This window comes from Bos indicus, chromosome 25 (assembly GCF_029378745.1).
Source record: "Bos indicus isolate NIAB-ARS_2022 breed Sahiwal x Tharparkar chromosome 25, NIAB-ARS_B.indTharparkar_mat_pri_1.0, whole genome shotgun sequence".
Classification (NCBI taxonomy): domain Eukaryota; kingdom Metazoa; phylum Chordata; class Mammalia; order Artiodactyla; family Bovidae; genus Bos; species Bos indicus.
This window is the reverse complement of record NC_091784.1, coordinates 43,323,088-43,342,966: the sequence shown is the minus strand read 5'-3', so window position 1 is coordinate 43,342,966 and position 19,879 is coordinate 43,323,088. Positions and strand designations below refer to the sequence as shown.

The 19,879-nt window shown below is 45.5% G+C and overlaps 1 long non-coding RNA gene and 1 other non-coding gene across 2 annotated transcripts; both read right to left on the bottom strand.

Annotated features, from left to right (window-relative positions):
- Window positions 1–7,815: 7,815 nt before the first annotated feature.
- On the bottom strand, window positions 7,816–19,576 carry LOC139179800 (uncharacterized). The gene is made up of 2 exons (XR_011564172.1): window positions 18,715–19,576; window positions 7,816–17,141 (listed from the first exon to the last, which is right to left on the bottom strand). It is a non-coding gene; the product is annotated as an uncharacterized lncRNA (long non-coding RNA).
- TRNAS-GGA (transfer RNA serine (anticodon GGA)) lies at window positions 17,619–17,690 on the bottom strand. Its single transcript has one exon. It is a non-coding gene; the product is annotated as a tRNA-Ser (tRNA).
- Window positions 19,577–19,879: the final 303 nt, after the last annotated feature.

Here is a 19,879-nt window from a genome sequence, read left to right as displayed (position 1 = left end):
GTTTAAATATTTTAGTCCGAATATTTTCATCATATCATTTTTATTTCATTAAGACTCATTCTTAGACAAATATTTTATAACACAAAACCCCTCAACAGTATTTCTCCATTTCTAATTATCTTGAATACTTTGCCAAACAAAACAGAGATGTCACAAAACAATAGGGCTTTTCAATTGCATTCTATTCATTACAGAATGTAAATTTACCCCCAAATGGAAGCTCATTCAAAACTTGTTCTCACGAGTTATGAAATCACAAACCACAGCTGTGAAGGCTCAGTCAAGTACACTGCGCTCCTCTTACTTGACTTTGTCATTTTGCTGCTCACTTTCGCAGTGACAACTTCAATTCCCTCCTGTTTATATTCCGCGTTTTCAGGAATTCCACTCTGCTAAAGTCTCAATTCCCTCCTGTTTATATTCCGCGTTTTCAGGAATTCCATTCTGCTAAAGTCTCAATTCCCTCCTGTTTATATTCCGCGTTTTCAGGAATTCCATTCTGCTAAAGTCTCAATTCCCTCCTGTTTATATTCCGCGTTTTCAAGAATTCCATTCTGCTAAAGTCTCAATTCCCTCCTGTTTATATTCCGCATTTTCAGGAATTCCATTCTGCTAAAGTCTTCCAAACTTTACATTTCTATGGTGTTCCCTTCACTGAACATTTTGATTATTCACACTGATTCTGAACAAGTTGCAACAAAAAAGAGGACTCTATTCAGAAACTAGGCACAGTTTTACAAACTAGCTCAATAGCTTTGCAGGGCAACAGCTTGATTTTCAAAGCAGTTCCACAAAGAATCAAGCATTTGCAAACTCTGTCTGATACTGGGCAGCTAAGAGAAACAGCTGTGTACTATCATGCCTGAATGTTTTTAATTCAATCTCAACTTAATTGCCAAATATTTGTTGTTCAGTCACTTTAGGTGTTTTATTAGCTCATCTCCTCCTCCTCCATGTAGTCCTCCAGATGCAATCTTGGGTTATCCATTCACATTTACAGATGAAGCCTATTTTGCTTAATACAGGTCATTGATAAATTTCCTACAGAATTGTGAATTCTGTCTCCAGCAGCCAAAATTGGTTCCTGCTGTCATCCTGGTATACCACCTATTTTAAGTTTGTACTGGATGCCTTGTTTTAAATGAAGTCTTATTATTAAGAGATGAATTAAAATAAGCCTGGACTGGTTTGATATACCTCGCTTTTTATGTTCAGATTTTTCCATGGTCCAGTCTAGTGATGTAGATGACACATGTGCACTGAATAGAATTTTCACTTTAACGTGTAGTTAAATGTGAAAGTCGCCCACTGACACACCACCCCCTTCCCCATCCTTTATGAACATTATGTAACCAACATCTCCTGTTCATTGACAGTAGGCAGAGCGCTCACTGAATACAATGAAGTGTGCTCAGACACGGGTGCTCAGGGAACGTTAGCTCCTCTCTGGATCCTGTATTGCTGAAGCCGTACTGGCCACTTCAATAAATAAACCCCAACCGTGTAGTGGCTCACCACAGTGCGAGTCTGATTCTCACTCGTGTAACAGTCACCGATGGTGTTCCTGGTCAGTGAGTGGCTGTCTTGAGCCCTGTAAATCAGGGACCCAGGTTCCTGCCAACTTCTGGTGCCACAATCCAAATGGCCCCTTCTGTTGCCTGTGTCCAGATGGCAGATGGGACAGAGAACTTCTTAAGGTCTTGACCTACAGGTGACACACACCACCCCCTCGCACATTTTGCAGTGAGTACTGGTCACACGGCCACACGTAAGTCAAAGGAGTTAGAAGATGCAGTCCTTGATTGGGCAGCCGTGTTTCAATTAAATTCCATATTATGGAAAGGGGGCACAATTTTTATTTGAAGCAAGCATTCAATATCATTGATTCTTAACCTCTTTACATTACTTTAAGATAAGTTTCCAGATGGATCAATATTTAAGTGTAAAAATGTAGATAATTATAATCTCAGAAAGAAAGATATCTGCCTACTGTGACACAAAGTCCCGAATTCATTAAGAAGGAAAAAAAAAAAAGCATTAGTTGATTCAATCACAAACTTAAACCATAGCAACCAGAATAAAGGGGTTAGGCAAGGGAGTCCTCATGACTCAACACACAGGAAAAAGTCAAGAAGAAAATTGTACATGTCCAAAAATGGAAACCAGAAAAAGATGTAGGATTGTAGTTCACCCAAAGAGACATATGGTTAGTCTAAGCAACAAGTTAAAAGAATTAAGTCAGAATAAGATACCGATGGCAGGAATCACTCTAATGGCCTTCTGAGATAGGCTGCGGCAAAACAGAACACCATACACTACTTGTGAGGGTGTAAATTGATACAACCTCTATCGATTTTAATTTTCAATAGTTCTAAAATTTTTAATGAGGCTATCCTTTGGCATACTAAGTCCTTAAGAAAAATCTCACAAATACAGTTCTGATGTTCTAAGTAAAGACACTGATTCACTCAGCACGGCTTATACCAGCAGAACACTACACAACCTACACGTCTGTCAACAGCCCTCAGTCGCTCAGTCGTGTCTGCCTCTCTGTGACCCCATGGACTGCACGTGCCGGGCTTCCGTGTCCTTCACCGTCTCCTGGAGTTTGTTCAAATTCATGTCTATCGAGTCAGTGATGGCATCCAACCATCTCATCCTCTGTTGCTCCCTTTTCCTCCTGCTTTCAATCTTTCCCAGCATCAGGGTCTCTTCCAATGAATTGGTTCTTCATATTAGGTGGCCAAAGTATTGGAGCTTCAGCTTCAGCAGGGTTATGGTTAATTAATTTATGTTTCAGCCATACACTGAAAAATTATGTGTGTGTGTATGTTAGTCACTCAGTCGTGTCTGACTCTTTGCAACCCCATGGACTGTAGCCCACCAGGATCCTTTGTCCATGGGATTCTCCAGGCAAGAGTACTTGGGGGGGGGGGGGTGGATGGAATATAGAGCAATTCAAAAGAATAAGATAAATCTACATACAGAAGTCTACATGCAGACGTTAAGATCTTTTGACATATTTGGTGAAAACTGTGTTCTGCATACTGAGATAGTGCAGCAATATTTATGAGAAAGATATACTTGCATATATTTTGATGTGCCTGCAAATGCAAAGAAAACAGTTTGTAATGATAAACACCCACTTTTTAAATTTATGTAGAAGAGGAATGAGACAGAATGAAGTTTTAGGGTTGAGTTTTGGGTTCTTTTCTTTTTTTTTTCACTATTCATTCTATGCATTTACTTCTAAGTTTTTACAAGGAGAATGTTATATCTATTGTTAAAGAATAAAAATTAGAAACTAAATTTTTTAATAACTAAATGAAGTCTACCAGGTTTCCCAAAGCCTTACCTGAGAACCATGCTTCTGGGTTACCTCCCCAAAGGTAAAAGCTGCCACTTAGAACACACGAAATAGCTATGCCTTGGGTGTGAGGGGTGTGTGTGTGTGTCCGTGAACAAGCCAAATTCTCCCAGTAAACTGTGAGCCGTGCAGGACAGCATTCATTTCATTTGCCTTGAAGAAGTGTGTCTTGTATTAAGTGTATCCTGAAAGGGTGAGAACCAGGGACAAATTTGGGGTGAGTTAGGCTGATCTCGGGTGGCCTCGGCCTGCAGTGGCTTGAAGCGGGGCTTGGGTTCCCAACCAGAGACTGAGGCCAGGCCACAGCAGTGAGAGCACCAAGCTCTGACCACGAGATCAGTGGGCAGTGACAAGAGCCCTGGCCCTTCTGCTTTGCAGGAAAGAACCTCCACGAAGATGGAAAGTAGTAAAGCAAGGAACGTGTCTATTTGGAGGAAAAACAGTACATTGCATGTGGATAGACACACGGATGGACTCAGAAAGAGGGCTGAGTTCTACCCTTGTGGCAACTTGAACTACTTCTATGGGGGATGTCTCTGGATTTCCTTTGGCCAATCATTTCCCTGGTTCACAGCCTATACTTGGTGTATCTCAGGATCCTCCCGTGTGTGCGCACGCTTCTCTTAGCCAAGACGGATTCTACTGCCGAGGCCTGTGGGTAGAGCATCCCTTGACATCTCTCCCCTTTTGACTTCCTGGGAGCCTTTCTGCACATGTGTGGTCGGCGAGGTCTCCTGAGAATGAGAAAGATGTGGTCTGGGCAGGGCCCAGCCTCCTCCCTTAATTGTCCTGCTATTCTCATCTTGAAGTTTTAGTCCATGTGGAGTTAATCTCAAGTTGCTTTACTCCATCTCCTGCCTCGAGGTTACTTACATGCCCACCAACGAAACCGCAGCCCAGGTTCAAACAGACTCACTTCGAATTTCTCTGGGGAACTGTTGGGTAGGCGGAGATGGGTGCTCTGTCCAACATCTCCTTTCTGATCTGTTCTGTTTGAAAACAGGGCCTTTCCTTCCTGAAAATGAGGCTTGTGTCTCCAGAGGTGGTCCTGAGGGGACCCTGAGCCAAGTGGAAACCCTAACCAGAACGGAACCCAGAGCAGGGAGTGAAGCTGAACTGGAAGAGAAGCTGCAGCCCCAGAAGTGGAATCAGAGGCGGGGCAAGGAAGTGACTGTCAGCCTGAGAGGCTTCTCTGCAGTCAGCCGTCAGCACTGGGGTCACAGCATCTGGGGCCTCAAGGAGAGGGTTGGGACGGCTCTAGAAATGAAGGAGGAAACAGAACAGGCTCTATCTTGAAAGCAGGACTCCATCTCGGGCCGGACTGTGGACTTGGAGCTAAATGCCCAGCATCTATGGAAACAACATACCATCCGGAAAACCAGGCCCCAAGAAGGAAAAGCCCCAGGGCTCTCCACCGCCTAAAAGAATACCCTAATTTTCTGTGTAACTGAATAGAATCATACATTCTATTGTGCTTATTGGGGTTTGACCACAGGCCTATTGATAATTGTCCACTGTTAACTACCTGGGCTTGACTGTCAGGGAATTTGGGGAGGTGGGTTTGTGCACATACACTTAGGGTATATAAGGTTTTCACCAAAACGGGTCGGGGTCCTTGGCTATGAGGAGACTGCCTTGGGCCCGCCGGTGCAATAAACTGCACTCCACGATCTGCATTGTCCTTCTGAGTGAGTTTGCTTCCCGGAACGCGCAGCTACAGCACTTTGTTCTCAGGAAAGAAAAGAAAAAACTCACTCCTCTTGTTTTTTTTTTCCTTTTCACTGCAACAAATTCCCCCTTCATTTTATTTCCTCCATATCAATGGAGAAAGGGAAATAGGTGTCATTCTTGTTCCTGTCTGGCTGAGGACAAAACCTCAGTTTTGCTGTTTGACAATCACTGGCTATTCCACCCAGGGGCCCATCTATCTCCTGCTTCAAATTGTCCTTGAGAGATGTGAACCCCAAGTAATCTTTACTGGGGTGATGAGGGACAGGAGGTCAATCTTTCATTACTTCTTCAATGCTGACATGGTGTTGTAGCCACGCGGGCCCAAGGCAGAGTCTCCTCTTAGCCAAGGACCCCGACCAGCATTTGTGAAAATCTTTTATAGCCCGTGTGTACGTGTCTGAACCCACCACTCCAAATTCCTTGAGACTTACATAAACAAAGGAACAGTAATACAATCCCAATAACCCCGTCACTCACGTGTTATGTGCTCAAACAGTTAAGCAATTGGCCAATAATCAATAACCCCGAGGTTACTCTCTGATAGGTACAGAAAAATTTATGGCCTGTCCAGAAGGGGTCTTATCCTTCTGTTGGCATTTCCACAGGCACTAAACATAGAGTTCAGAGTCCATTGGAGAGGTGGCCGAGCATGATTGGCATGAACTGGTCTAAGATGGAGTCCAGGCCCTATGAATTCCCTCTTCAATGGGACTCACAGACCCTATCTAATCAGGGTCACGGAGCTCGCGCCTTGTTTTATTAAGGGGCCCCAGAGTGACTTTTGTGGTTATTCCCACAGGATCTGTTTGCAGGAGTGGCTGTCATCTCTTTGGGGGCGTGGGTTTTCTCTCTGCATCATTATTATCTTGACATAACTCTGTTGTCATCAGGAGGAGACAAGTCTTAACAGGTAATTTAAGAAAACAGAGGCCATAGGTCAGTGAGAGAGTTACTGTAACCGGGGATCAGAGAAGGAGCAGGAACCAGGGTGCACCGCTGACGGTTTTGACTGTGCTTCAGACAGGGTCAGTGCTTGGGTCATCTTGTCCAAGGGATGGAGCCATTCGGACCCGGAAATAGTTGGAGGAATGACAACCTGAACGTTAGACAAATTAGAAAACTTAAGCCTGAAATTGAGCCTGAATCCTAATGTAGACTTAACACTTTGAGGGAACTTGTAGCCGGATAGGCAGTTGTCTAGGTTTATCTACGTAGGTCTTAACCTTTAATGTGGCTGTTGGTCATTACACATTTTTTTTTCTTGTCAGCATATGATCCAGAGCAAATTCCTTGTCTAAACATACAACAGTTACAAGAAGAGACCTTTAAAAAGTAAGGCTGCCGTCACCTGCTCGCAGACTCGGTTTTCAGAAGGGCTGATGGCAACCTAAGTCTGACGCTCAGAAAACTCAAGCTCTCAGCAATCCCAGGACTTGTCTGGAATCACACTGTCGTGTTGCCTAGTTGTTTCCATAGCTACTCTATTTTGACTTTAATTGCAATTTTTTTTCTTAATAGCCAAAATGACTGTCAGTGTCAGGATGTTAGTGTTTCTCTAGGTTTGAGAAGATACAAGAATCGGGGGTCATTAAAATCTCCCAAGAATGTCTATCTGAAGGCCTCTTCTGCAGTTTTTTTGGAGCACAGAGTGCTCACTCCCAATTTCCACCCTGGAGTCCTTTCAGGGGGTGTTGAAGGTCAGCAGCTTCAGTGGCCATGATCCAATCTTTGTAGAGGTAGATGGCAGAGCCCCTTCAGGGTCATGAATCTGACCATCGTTTGGGGGCGCTACATACCCATCGTGTCACACACTTGATGATGTAAGAGACAACACTTTTTATAACTTTTTAAAGTTATCAATTGGAGTATAATTACTTTACAATACTGTGCTGGGTTTTGCCAAACATGGACATGAATCAGCCGTGGGTGCACATGTGTCCCCCACCCTGAACCCCCTCCCACCTCCCTCCCCATCCCACCCCTCTGGGTTGTCCCCGAGCACTGGCTTTGAGTGCCCTGCTTCATGCATCAAACTTGCACTGGTGACCTATTTCACATATGATAATACACATGCTTCAGTGCTATTCTCTCAAACCATCCCGCCCTCGCCTTCTCCCAGAGTCCAAAAGTCTGTTTTTACGTCTGGTTCTCTTACGCGGCCTTGCATATAGCGTCATCGCTACCGCCTTTCTAAATTCCATGCATATGTGTTACTATACTGTATCGGTATTTCTCTTTCTGACTTACTTCAGTCTGTATAATAGGCTCGGGACAACACTTTAGAAACAGGCAATATAGAAAACTATACAGCTAGCAATAATAATAAGGTCATCAGTAAGAACTTAAGTCAAGAACTCCCATTATGTGTAGCCCAGCACATACCTAAGTCATCTGGTCTAGCTTGTTCCATGCCAACCCTGATTTTTCAGGGAAACCATCTACTGGCATTGCCCTTAGGGCACCCAGCCCAGTGTTCTAGTGTTATTAGACTGATTATGCTTAGAATGATTTAATTGTTCCCAGTACAGAGTGGACTTTAAATAGATGTAAAGTGTAGCTTCTGCAGAGTTAGGGGGGCAGGAAAGCAAACTTAGTTATAGACATCGGAGCTAGGAGTGGCTAAAGTGAAAAACACGAGGAATACTCAGGCCTGCTCACTATTATCGTTATCTTCTTTGTTCTCAGGAAGGGAAAAAAGAAAAACTCATTTATCTCTCTTTTTCTTTTTTTTTCTTCTTTTTCCTGCAATAAATTCCTCTTTTTTTCCCTTTTCACTGCAACACAAGTACCTGAGGACCCAGCAGCCCCAAACCTGGGCATAAACCCAGAGAAAATAAAAAATTTAAAAGACATGGGGAACCCCTGTTCAGCCCAACAAGGAACGAAAGCAAGCTAAATGTAGAAATTACAGATGAATGGAAACAGACAACGAGGCACATGTACGCAGTGCGATATTTCTCAACAATAAGGACGCAGGAGATAGTGGTAAGTAAGTACGGCCGCAGCAGAGAAAGTAGAGACGATCACTCCCGGTGAAGCAGGGGGACAGGGAGAGACATGGATCACATGGCATCACTTGCAGCTGCATTCTAAAATAGATGCAAATGAAGTTCTTTCCCAAACGGACACAGCCTCACAGATTTAGAAAAGAAACTTCTGGTCACCAAGAAAATCAAGTTGCATTAGATTGAAAAGGAAAAAAAAAAAAAATCCAACGAGATTGTAATTCACCTATACACTACGCTTCAAACCATGGGGTAAAAACAGAAAAATATGAAACAAGAAATGCTGATTCTATTCCCCTCAGGCCACAGCGACCTGGGCTGGTGTCCCATCCCTGGAACCTGATTGGCTTGGGTCCCAAGGCCGGAGTGTCCTGGGGCTGGGGGAGCTTGGAGCACGTGGCAGGCAGTGTGCCCCCACAGTGGACCCACAGTGCCTCTTGCCCTCTGCAGAGCCCCCAGCCTTCAGAAACAAGTGGGGGGAATTAAGATTTGGAATTAACGTATACACAGAAATATATATCAAATAAATAACTACTGAATAGCATAGGAACACACTGTAATCACCTATACGTGAAAATGAGCCCAAAGAGAATAAATAAACATCTAGCATAACTGAATCGTGTATCCGTACCACTGAAACACACACATCAGAAATCAACAACATTCCAACTTAAAATAAGAAGGAAATTATGGGGGAAAAAAAGAGTGGGACATGGAGACGTGCTGCCCCCTCGTGGCCTTTTCATTCACTAACACCATGAAAAGCCGCGCTCAGTTCAGTTGTCGCTCAGTCGTGTCTGACTCTTTGCAACCCCACGAATCGCAGCACGCCAGGCCTCCCTGTCCATCACCAACTCCCAGAGTTCACTCAGACTCACGTCCATCGAGTCAGTGATGCCATCCAGCCATCTCATCCTCTGTCATCCCTTTCTCCTCCTGCCCCCAATCCCTCCCAGCATCAGAGTCTTTTCCAGTGAGTCCACTCATCGCATGAGGTGGCCAAAGTACTGGAGTTTCAGCTTTAGCATCAGTCCTTCCAAAGAAATCCCAGGGCTGATCTCCTTCAGAATGGACTGGTTGGATCTCCTTGCAGTCCAAGGGACTCTCAAGAGTCTTCTCCAACACCACAGTTCAAAAGCATCAATTCTTCTGCGCTCAGCCTTCTTCACAGTCCAACTCTCACATCCATACATGACCACAGGAAAAACCATAGCCTTGACTAGACAGACCTTTGTTGGCAAAGTAATGTCTCTGCTTTTGAATATGCTATCTAGGTTGGTCATAACTTTCCTTCCAAGGAGTAAGCGTCTTTTATTTTCATGGCTGCAGTCACCATCTGCAGTGATTTTGGAGCCCCCAAAAATAAAGTCTGACACTGTTTCCACTATTTCCCTATCTATTTCGCATGAAGTGATGGGACCGGATACCATGATCTTCGTTTTCTGAATGTTGAGCTTTAAGCCAACTTTTTCACTCTCCACTTTCACTTTCATCAAGAGGCTTTTGAATTCCTCTTCACTTTCTGCCATAAGGGTGGTGTCATCTGCATATCTGAGGTTATTGATATTTCTCCCGGCAATCTTGATTCCAGCTTGTGTTTCTTCCAGTCTGGCATTTCTCATGATGTATTCTGCATATAAGTTAAATAAGCAGGGTGATAATATACAGCCTTGACGTACTCCTTTTCCTATTTGGAACCAGTCTGTTGTTCCATGTCCAGTTCTAACTGTTGTTTCCTGAGCTGCATACAGATTTCTCAAGAGGCAGATCACGTGGTCTGGTATTCCTATCTCTTCCAGAATTTTCCACAGTTTGTTGTGATCCACACAGTCAAAGGCTTTGGCATAGCCACTAAAGCAGAAATAGATGTTTTTCTGGAACTCTCTTGCTTTTTCCATGATCCAGCGGATGTTGGCAATTTGATCTCTGGTTCCTCTGCCTTTTCTAAAACCAGCTTGAACATTAGGAAGTTCACGGCTCACATATTGCTGAAGCCTGGCTTGGAGAATTTTGAGCATTACTTTACTAGCATGTGAGATGAGTGCAATTGTGCGGTCATTTGAGCATTCTTTGGCATTGCCTTTCTTTGGGATTGGAATGAAAACGGACCTTTTCCAGTCCTGTGGCCACTGCTGAGTTTTCCAAATTTGCTGGCATATTGAGTGCAGCACTTTCACAGCATCATCTTTCAGCATTTGAAATAGCTCAACTGGAATTCCATCACCTCCACTAGCTTTGTTCGTAGTGATGGTTTCTAAGGCCCACTTGACTGCACATTCCAGGATGCCTGGCTCTAGGTCAGTGATCACACCATTGTGATTATCTGGGTCGTGAAGATCTTTTTTGTACAGTTCTTCTGTGTATTCTTGCCATGTCTTCTTAAAATCTTCTGCTTCTGTTAGGTCCATACCATTTCTGTCCTTTATCGAGCCCATCTTCGCATGAAATGTTCCCTTGGTATCTCTAATTTTCTTGAAGAGATCTCTAGTCTTTCCCATTCTGTTGTTTTCCTCAATTTCTTTGCATTGATCACTGAAGAAGGCTTTCTTATCTCTTCTTGCTATTCTTTGGAACTCTGCATTCAGATGCTTATATCTTTCCTTTCCTCCTTTGCTTTTCTCTTCTCTTCTTTTCACAGCTATTTGTAAGGCCTCCCGAGACAGCCATTTTGCTTTTTTGCATTTCTTTTCCATGGGGATGGTCTTGATCCCTGTCTCCTGTACAATGTCATGAACCTCCATCCATAGTTCATCAGGAACTCTATCTATCAGATCTAGGCCCTTAAATCTATTTGCTGGGCATTTAATGCACAAGGGTCAAGGGGTGAAGGTTAAAGACACCTGCCTTCAAGAAATTTCCTAGGTGTCACTGAAAAAAAAAATTCACAATAAGGCAGGCATTCAAGTTGTGAATTTCAAGAGGTAAGTCTAACTCACACCCTTTAAAAGACTCACATGAAAAGAGGCCCACATCACTAAATATTGGAGACAATGCAAATCAAAACTACAATGAGGTATTTCCTCACATGATTCACAATGACCATTGTCCAAATGCTGATAGACAATAAATGCTGGAGAAAGTGTGGGGAAAAGGGAGCCCTCCCACACTGTTAGTGAAAAGGTGAGTTCGTAGCAGCCACCATGAAGAACAGTGTGCAGGTTTTTAAGAAATGGTCAAGAGAATGAAATTAGAATACTGCCTAATGGAATACACAAAAATAAACTCCAAAAGATTAAAGACCTAAATAAAAGGACAGATAATATGAAACTCTTAAGGGAAAAAGCAGAACACACTTTGACACAAAATGCAGCAAGGTTTTCTTTGACCTACCTCTTAGAATCATGAAAAATAAAACAAAAATAAATAAATGGAAAAAAATAAAAATAAATGGGACCTAACTCCCCTTAAAAGCACTGGCACAGCAGAGGAAACCATAAACATAACAGAAAGACAAACCCCATAATGAAACTAATATGTGCAAACAGAGACACCCATGAGGAATTTCTCTCCAAAACATACAAACAGCTTCAGATCAGATCAGATCACATCAGTCGCTCAGTCGTGTCCGACTCTTTGTGACCCCATGAAGCGCAGCACGCCAGGCCTCCCTGTCCATCACCAACTCCCGGAGTTCACTCAGACTCACGTCCATCGAGTCAGTGATGCCATCCAGCCATCTCATCCTCTGTCATCCCCTTCTCCTCCTGCCTCCAATCCCTCCCAGCATCACAGTCTTTTCCAATGAGTCAACTCTTCACATGAGGTGGCCAAAGGACTGGAGTTTCAGCTTTAGCATCATTCCTTCCAATGAACACCCAGGACTGATCTCCTTTAGAATGGACTGGTTGGATCTCCTTGCAGTCCAAGGGACTCTCAAGAGTCTTCTCCAACACCACAGTTCAAAAGCATCAATTCTTCTGCGCTCAGCCTTCTTCACAGTCCAACTCTCACATCCATACATGACCACTGGAAAAACCATAGCCTTGACTAGACGAACCTTTGTTGGCAAAGTAATGTCTCTGCTTTTGAATATGCTATCTAGGTTGGTGATAACTTTCCTTCCAAGGAGTAAGCATCTTTTAATTTCATGGCTGCAGTCACCAGCTTAGGCACCTCAATATCAAAGAAACAACCCAGTCAAATAGAGGCACAAGATTTAAGTGGACCTTTCTCCAAAGAAGACACAGAGATGGCCACGGAGCACGTGAAAAGATGCTCAGCATCTCTAAGTATTAGAGAACTGTGAATCAGAAGCGACATCACCTCACAGAGGCCAGAACGGTCAGCATAGAAACTCTACGACAGTAAGTGGTGGAGAGGGAATGGAGGGAAAGAACCCTCCTCCTTGTTGGTGGGAGTGAAAGTTATTCAATCCACGAAGGAGAACAGGACAAAAGGTCACGAAAAACTAAACAGAGAGGTACCTTAGGACCCAGCAATCCCATTCCTGGGCGCAGATCCAGAGAAAACTGTAACTTTAAAGGACAGGTGCACGCCAGTGTTCATGGCAGCACCATGTGCAAGAGCCAAGACACGGAAGAAGCCTGAGTGGGCAAGGACAGGTGAGGGGTAAACGTGTGGGCACACACAGCAACATCGCTCAGCCGAAAAGAGGGTGACGTCACGCCACGCCCAGCAACAAGGAAGGAAGTGGAGACGATCCTACAAAGTGAGGTAAAAAAGACAGAGGAAGACAAGCACATGCTATCTCTTGGAGGTGAATTCTACAAGTGGATACAAATGAACTTCTTTACCAAACATAAACAGCCTCACAACATAGCAAAGCGCCTTCTGGTTACCCAAAGGGAAAGTGGTGGGCAAAGGGAATGAGAGGGCGCAGATGAACCCCCACACACACGTCTCTTTATAAAACAATCAACAAGAACGCACTGTAGGACCAGGGCCCATACTCAACACTGCATCGTAAACTGTATGAGAAGAGAACCCAGAAAAGAACACGTGCACGGCTGTGCCTGAGTGCATCATGCTGCTGTACACCTGGAACAAAACAGCAAACAGCCTCTACAGCACTGCAGGTCGCATCTGCACCAATACAGAACAGCAAGTACAGAGGAACAGTGCTGACCGCTCCCTCAGGCCTTGTGACCTGGGCTGCCGCCACGTGCCCGAAGCCTGAGCAGCCTGGGTCACTGGGTGGACTGTTGGGGCTGAGGCGGGTGGGAGGTGGTGCCAGCCAATGAGCCCTGCCCCGTGGGCCTGGGGGCCTGCTGCCCTCTGCCCCGGCCGGCAGCCTCCAGATCCAGGCGGGTCCTCGTGCGCTGAAACTACACCTGCTGCACCCAAGGGACGTGGCGGCCCGGCGGGAAGCGCGTCGGGAAGGCCCTGGGTGCCGCCTCCAGCTCCCTTCCTCGGGATCGCCCCGCCTGTGATGACAGCACCCTCCACAGAGTGGTGTTGCAGGAACTGGGATGGGTCCAGGGCATAGGGGTAAGGGAGGAAGACGGAATGGGACACGAGCCTTCGGTGTTTCTTCTGGCATGTTCCACTGGAACCGGCAGTCCAGGAGCAGGACTTGCGCTAAGGCTCTGGTCCCCCGTAAGCGGCGTAGGGGCGTGAACACATGCTGCCGCCTTGCGGCCAATTCCCACAACCGCAGCTTTGAACCCTTTGCTCACCGGCACCAGGCCTGCGGGCGTAAGTGAAACACACCTGCCCTCAAGAAATGCCCGAGGGGAGGGCCGCAGGAAAACATTAAAAACAGAGCAGGCGTTCAAGAAGCCACTCACACTGTTTAAAAAATCACATGTAAAGATGTCAACGGCGCTAAAGGTGAGAGAAATGCAAATCAAAACTTCAGGGAAGTGTCACCTCACACGGGTCAGAACGGCCGTGGACGGAATACAAACAGGAATTGCTGGAGAGCGCGTGGGGAGAGGGCGCCGCCTACGCAGACGCGGACCGGAAACGGGGGCAGCCACGTGGGGGACGCGGGGCAGCTTCCTCAGCAGTGAAATTAGAATGCTGCCGAACAGCACACACGGAAACAACCGCCAGATACATCGAAGGGCTAAGTAGAAGGGCAGGTGCTACGGAAGTCTTGAGGAAAAGAGCACACGCCTTGACATAAAAGGTAGCAAGTGCTTGTTTGATCCACCTCGTAGAATCATGAAAATGAAACACAAATAAACAAACGGGACCTAATAAACGCTGAAAGCGTCTGCACAGCAAAGGCAACCATCAGCGAAAGAAAAAGACAATCCCAGAATGGAAAAAAAAAGTCTTACAAACAAAGACACGCATAGGGAGTTTCTCCTCAACGCACACAAACCACCAGTACAGCTCAACAGCAAAAAACAAACAAACCAATAAAAAATTGGCCGAAGATTAAACGCACATTTCTCTAAAGAAGTCATAGAGATGGCCATGAAGCACATGAGACGATGCTCAGCATCACCAGTTCTTGGAGACAGGCAAATCAAATGTATAATGAGCTATCACCTCACGTTGATCTGAATGGCCACACTGAAAACCCTACAACAATAAAGTCTCCAGAGGGTGTGGAGAAGAGGGGACCCTCCTACACTGTTGGTGGGAATGTAAGTCAGTACCCCCTCTAGGGAGAATATCATGGGAGGTTCTTAAAAACTAAACACAGAAGTGCCCAGTGACCGCAATCCCATACCTAGGCATAGATCCAGAGAAAACAGAAATTTAAAAAGATACCCACGCCCAATGATCATGGAAGCACTCGGTGCAATAACCAAGCAACTTACGTGTACGAGGACAGATGGATGAAGACAGAAAATGGGGTATGTGTACACGATGCAATGTCACTCAGACCTGTACAAGGATGAAATAATGCCACTTCCAGTTACTGGGAAGAAACTAGAGATAATGATACTAAGTGAAGTGAAAGCAAAGGACAAATCTAGGGTATCACTTCCTGCGGAACCTAAGCATGGATGCAAATAAACGTCTTTACAAAAGAGAAACAGCCTCACAGACTTAGAAAAGAAACTCATGCTTACCAAAAAAGAAAGGCGGAGGGACAGGGAGTAAGTAGCTGGTTCAGATCAATATATATGCCTTAAAACAGATGCTAAAGGGCTCATAACACCACAAGTCCAAGAGGGCAGTCAATGACACCTGCCCTCAAGAATGTCCAGGGGTAAATCATCAAAAAAAAAATTCCAAACAGGGCCAACTTTCAAGAAGCCAGATTGAAGAGGTAAGTTGTTCTCACAAGATGTAAAATAATAATCAAAGCACATGGAAAGACAGTCCACATCAGTAATTATTAGATTGATGCCAAAAAACTATGAGGTACCTCACACTGACAATGGCCTTCATCAAAAAGGGTCTACAAAGAATAATCACTGCAGAGAATGTACAGAAAATAAAGTCCTCCCGCAATCTGGGCGGTGTGTGAACGCTGAAGCCACGATGGAAAGCAGCATGGAGGTTCCGTGAAACATGAAGTACAGGGGGATTGTACGATCCTGCAATCCCATGCCCAGTTTAGGTGCAGAGAAAATTGCCGCTCAAAATGACACGTGCACCTTGACTTTCAGGGCAGCACTATTGACAACAGTCAAGACACAGAATCCACCAAAATGTCCTTGACAGAAAAATGAAGACTGTGTGGTACATCTACACCGAAATGCTGCTCAGCCGTAAAACAGAAAGAATGGCACAGGCCGCAGCTTGGATATACCAAGGAATTATCATACTATAAATGCTTTTCAGAGAGAAAAGGACACATATCCTAGGATATCATATACAGTGGAATCTGTAAGTTCATAACAATGAACTAATTTACAACATAGAAACAGACTCACAGACTGAGAAAATCAAATTATGACTATCAAAGGAAAGCTAGAACGGACAGACAAATTAAGTTTGGGGTGAAAATATACACACGAATATACATCAAGTTGATAATGAAAAAGGACCTACTGAATAGAACTGGAGACTCTACTGAACAAACAGTAATAACTTGTATGAGGAAAAAGCAGAAAAGAAGAGATACGCGTCCATGTACCTGAGTCAAGTTCAGCTGATTCATCGTTTCAGGTGTTTCGGTACACCGAAAAGAAACAAAACATCAGAAAGCAATGCTACTCCCAATATAAAACAACAGTGAACTGCAAATGACATTACATGAACTCGGTCCAGAGGAAGCCAGACAGCGGTGAGCCTGTGAATTAGACACGTGATATGCTACGACATTAATGTGACACCGCCAAAGGCTCTTTCACCCAGCAGAACACAGAGCAGCAACTCACTCAAGGGTGCTGGGCCTCATGTGAGTGGGCCAATACGGAGACAAGAAAAAGGACCACAGGTTAACCAGGCAACACCCTCAATTCAGACGTTGGAAATCTCAGAGCGGACCAGACACACTGAGGTAAAGAGCACACGTGGGGTCTCTACGTACAGGATCCAGACCCACGTGCCTGCAGTGAGACCCACACCATCCCCAGACCCTGCACCCGTGCTCACACGTCCAGTCTCCAGGGCGACCCACCTCCCAGATCCTGTACCTGGGGTCATATGTCCACAGTCTCCAGGGTGAACTGCCCCCCCCAGACCCTGCACCCAGGGTGGCAAGACCCTTGGTTAGGACACCAGGTCTCTGCTGGTTGGGCCCCTATGGTGGAGACGAGTGAGTTCCTGTAACCTCCTGGCTGGGTAGAGAGATGTGTCAGGTTGGTCTCCTTCCCCCGCACGTGTCCCAGAGAAGGCCTCCTCTTTTCCCTTCGGTTCTGTGTGGTCCTGTTTTCACAGCTGTCACAATAATGTTGCACACACTGCCTTGGTGATGGCAGACTTGGGTTTTTGTTGTCCCATGGAGGTGCTGCAAAAACACACCGGACTCTGGGCCGGAAGACAAGGGGCAGCTCTGGTCTCTGCTGAGCTGGACGGTCTGCTGGAAGGAGATCACAGCAGCAGCCTCACCTGCTGCTCATTGGCGTTTTGCCTGATCGTGTGCCCTGCGATCAGTTGCCCAGGTAGCGACTGAACAACAGCAACAATGCACACAAGCGTGCACGAGGCAGCGTTCAAACAGCTGAGACCTGGAAGTAACCAAAACGTGCGTGCACAGGTGAATGAATTAAGACTTCATTTATGCATAGAATGGAGCATGAGTCAGCCATGAAAAGAAATAATGCCATTTTGCGGGATAATCTAGAACAATCATAGTGAGCAAAGTACTTCAGAAGGAGGAACGGACACCAAAGAGCTATGTTATAAAAGCAAAATACACACACTGTCTCAGGAAACAAGCATGGTTGCCAAAGGGGAGTTGCAGGTGGAAGGGATAAATTAGGAGGTTGGGATGCATTTATCCTCACAAATACATATAGAATGTAGAATCGACACAGACCTACTTTAGAAAGGGTGGTGTACTGAGTGAAGTGAAGTGAAGTCACTCAGGCGTGTCCGACTCTCTCTGTGACCCCATGGACTGTAGCCTACCAGGTTCCTCCCTCCATGGGATTCTCCGGGCAAGAGTACTGGAGTGGGTTGCCATTTTCCTTCTCCAGGGGATCTTCCCGACCCAGGGATCGAACCTGGGTCTCCCGCATTCCAGGCAGACGCTTTAACCTCTGAGCCACCAGGGAAGCAGTGAGGAGTTGTGTACTACACACTCTATAATAACATGTATGTGAAAAATACAAAGATGAGTCAGTATACGTATGGCGATAACTGATGAAGAATCTCTCCACCTACAAACACAGCATTGTAAGTCAGCTATCCTCCAAAAGAAGTAAAAATGAAGTTTAAAAAGAAAAAAACAAGGATTAATGAGCCACAGGCTTCTGGCATGTGCCAGAAGAAACCACGGACTAGGAGTCACCCTAAGGCTCTGGTTACTGTGGTAACAGGAGCAGGGCATGAAGAAATCCTGTCTCCTTGTGGCCATTTCCTGCAACAGAAACTTTAAAGCTATTGCTTATGCTGCAGTTAAATAAGAAGAAGTTTTTTCTCCTTGGCCTTTTGAGTTCTTCTCTACTTTAGCTGTTCCTGATCTACAGTCTGCATTGATAACTAAGTTTCCTTCTTTTCGGAAGAAGGACCTACTGACTGTTTTGAAACAAGGCAAAAAGGAACAAACATACAGGCACCTTATACTTTTCTGGAAACAAATGTTTTCTGGAGGAAATAGAAATGGCTTTAATCCCCAAGCTGGCAGAGGAGAGAAAACGCTAGGCTCGTGCCTCAAGAGCTGTGTCTCCCCCAATGGGGAATCAAGGGATCACACAGTTGGGGCTCGTGGTCAGAGGCTGGAGATGGAGAGCAAGCATGCAAGGACCCTGGGTTCTTTCTTTTCGCTTTGTTTCAAAACAGCCAACAGGCTGGCATCAGGGAGCCCAGTAGCTTAGGTCCGGCAGGCAGCCCCAGGAGTTGGGGCCGTTGCCTTTTGCAGATTGCACTGCGGCTTTCCTTACATAATGCAAAAAGAGAGACAAACAAATGACAAGGGAAGGTCTGCAGAGAATAAGGTAAAGCATCACTTAACTTAAGGATGTGGCTAGCATGAAATTAAAAGATAATAGATGCAAAGTATGGCTCATGCAGAGTTAGATGGCAATAGGTGCGGGATATCCCTGGAGAAAGCGTGGCAACCCACTCCGGTATTCTTACCTGGAGAATGTCCTGGACAGAGGAGCCTGGCGAGCTACAGTCCATGGGATCACAAAGAGTCAGACATGACTGAGCGACTAACACACACACACACACACACACACACACACACACACAGGTGCAGGATAGAGCTTACATAACAGGTTGGTCTTCTGAAAAGAAGGAAACTTAGTTATCATTGCAGACTGTAGATCAGGAACAGTTAAAGGAGAGAAGGACTCAAAAGGCAAAAGAGAAAAAGAAAATTTTCTCATTTCACTGCCACACTTATGAACACTTCATATTCCCAAGGACTGCTGGGCTCTAAATGATACCGGCACTTTAAAAATGTCCCTGGGTAACTAACTGAAAGTGAATAAAAACTGGGCAGAGTGCGAAGAAGAAAACTTCCGCAGTCAATTCCACACACACTAGTTAAAATCAAAGTCCATGAAAACGTGCTGCACACCAGGAACCGCAGAGACGCGCAAAGGAAGCCGCGGCGAGGGAACACTGCCGCTGTGTGAACGGCGCCCGCAGCCTGCGAAGGGAAGCGGCGGGGAAGGGGCGGAGCAAAGAGAACACCCGCGGCGCCGATGCGGTGCGCACGCAGAGTCACTGAGGAGCGGAGTACGGAACTGTCTTTTTTTTTTAATTGTTAGTAAGACAAACATATTGATCCCAGCCCAGGTCACAGGGGGACTTACAACGTGTCCTGCTCAGCGTTCCTTCATCGTCAGCACCAAGGGAAGGAGGTGCTGAACAGCAGCCCCGCCCGAAGCGGACAGACAGCCCCGGTGAGGGACGCACCGATCAAGTCCGCCTCATCGGGGGGTTAACGGGGCTCCCCTCTCACAGCAAAGGGCTCCTTAACTCCAAATTCATCTTGCCAGAGAAGAGAAAAGAATCGTAAACTGTAAACTAAATCAGGTATCTTTAGATTTAAATATAAAAATGAAGGATAAAAGCAGTAAAAAAAAATTACACTTTAAGTGAATAAATTACAAAGTAAATCAACGATATATTCTGACACTTATAAAATAGAGGAGGAGGAGGAGGGAAGCCGCACAAACTACCTTGAGTGAGGCCCTTCACTGGTGGGTACCACCCGGGTTCTCCAGTCGACTCCGCCGCCAGACCCGGCTGCAGACGCCGGCGGGACACAGAGCTGCTCTGCCCATCACCC